Raw genomic sequence first — 2,105 nt, 5'->3', positions numbered from 1 at the left:
GCACGATGCCCTGAAGGAGCCTGAGAAGTTTAGAGCCAGCGCCACCTAGAGGTAAAATCAAATATTCACATGCTTATAACTTTGGGTGTGGTCGACTTATTTTCACAGGAGTCACCTATTTAGACTCCTGAATCCTTGCTGGGTCCAGCGATACCAAACATGCCAGGTTTTGCCTTGTGGTTTGTGCAACGTTGCATTTTAGTGCTTAAAAAAAACTATTTGCCAATATCTTAGAAACCGTTACTCCGATCGACACGAAACCATCGTAGGAAATCCGAAAACATAGCGTGCCGGCTATAAGCTAATACCCAATTGCCAAAATTTTTATAGTAAATGGCAATAAAATGCAAACAAAGTCGGCCATCAGTAATTTTTTCTCTTCTCATATATAAAAATGTCTATAACGCCAAAACAAAATGAGATATTTTCACAAAATTTGACACACGTGTATGTGCACAGTCTAAGGACACATACAAAATTTGGTGGGATTGTGCCTCTTGGTGGCGCTATAATTGAACAAAACATGAAAGTGCCATTGACTACAATAGAGTATTATGATGTAAAAAGCTATATTCTACGAACGCATTGGTGTACCATTACGAAACTTTGTATGTACCATCGAGACCATGACCTGAAAGTACTCAAAATGTTTTGAGACAGTGCCACCTTGTGGTCAAAAGTTATAATTAAAGCTAAAATGCTAATAGCTTTCTGTGAATTTTGCCTATTGTAATGAGACTGGTATTATAGACTCATTGGGTCATGCTGACAACAGTGATACCAATGTTGCCATAGTCAGCCAAACTTCCTGTCCGCCATTTTGATTTATTTTTAAAAACTATTTTTTTCGAACTCCTCCTAGACCGTTGGTCTGATTTTCACCAAAATCGAACCATATCATCTTCAGACCATGCTGACAAAAAGTTATGGATTTTGTGTTGATAGACAAAACCATTTTCGCATACCACAGCAACAAATTTGAGGCATGATGCCAAAATGACACTTGAGGCTGTATCTGTCAAGAATCCTGTCCATGGACTTCTGTCCGATTGCCACCAGAGGTCACCCTTTCGTTACATTGACTCTCACACTACACAAACTGTTGCATGTAATCACGGACTACATATCCCAGCATCTATTGCACTGATTAGACACGCAGCTGCTGCCAATCACACACCCTACATAAGCCATGGACTTCCTCTCTCTCACTGCTGAGTATTGTTAGCATTATCGCTGTCTTCGCGCAGCTACACTACGGAGCCTGTTGGTTAGCCATTGTTTATTTTACAAGTCCTAGTCTCAGTCTAGTTTTGCCTTTTCACTGCTGAGTATTGTTAGCATTATCGCTGTCTTCGCGCAGCTACACTACAGAGCCTGTTGGTTAGCCATTGTTTATTTTACAAGTCCTAGTCTCAGTCTAGTTTTGCCTTGCCTGTTTTCCGGTCCTTTGATTCTCGCCTGTGTATATTGGATTACCCGTTTGCCTGACCCTGCCTTGGATACTGTTTGCCCCAGCCTGGACTATTGCTCGTGTTTACAGATTACCCCTTTTGTCAAGCCCTCTGGATTTTGTTTGCCGATCGATGACCCACATCTGCCCTAGGAATACTTTTTGTCTTGCCTCATTCATGACTGTTTGCTGATTATTGACTCATGCCTGTTTGTGACCATGCCTTTGAATAAAGCTCTGCATATGGATCCGCAAGCTTCCTCTGTTCCTTCCGTACCAGAATACTCGGCCACACAAGGATCCAGCGACTTTTCAAGTGGATACTGGCCAGGTATGGACATTGCAAGACTGTTATTAGCCCTCAAACAGGGCACACGATCACTCGAGGACTATATACAAGAGTATTCGAACTTTGCTTATTTTTCTGATCTGCCGAAATGTGTGCTCATAGACTTCTTTTGTGAGGGCATTAATCAGCCGCTCAAATCACGTTTAATCCGTGAAGGTCCCCACTCATCTCTCAGTCAGTTTATGGACTATGCTTTGTTGGCTGTTGGTTCAACGTTCACTGTGGGTGTCGCGGAGGAATGGGACCCCGCACTGACTCGTGTAATGACGGCCGCACTAGAGCACACTCACAAAATGGTGGACACAA

Source organism: Sinocyclocheilus rhinocerous, unplaced genomic scaffold (genome assembly GCF_001515625.1).
Source record: "Sinocyclocheilus rhinocerous isolate Xijiao unplaced genomic scaffold, SAMN03320098_v1.1 scaffold974, whole genome shotgun sequence".
Classification (NCBI taxonomy): domain Eukaryota; kingdom Metazoa; phylum Chordata; class Actinopteri; order Cypriniformes; family Cyprinidae; genus Sinocyclocheilus; species Sinocyclocheilus rhinocerous.
Note: the sequence above shows the minus strand (reverse complement) of the source record.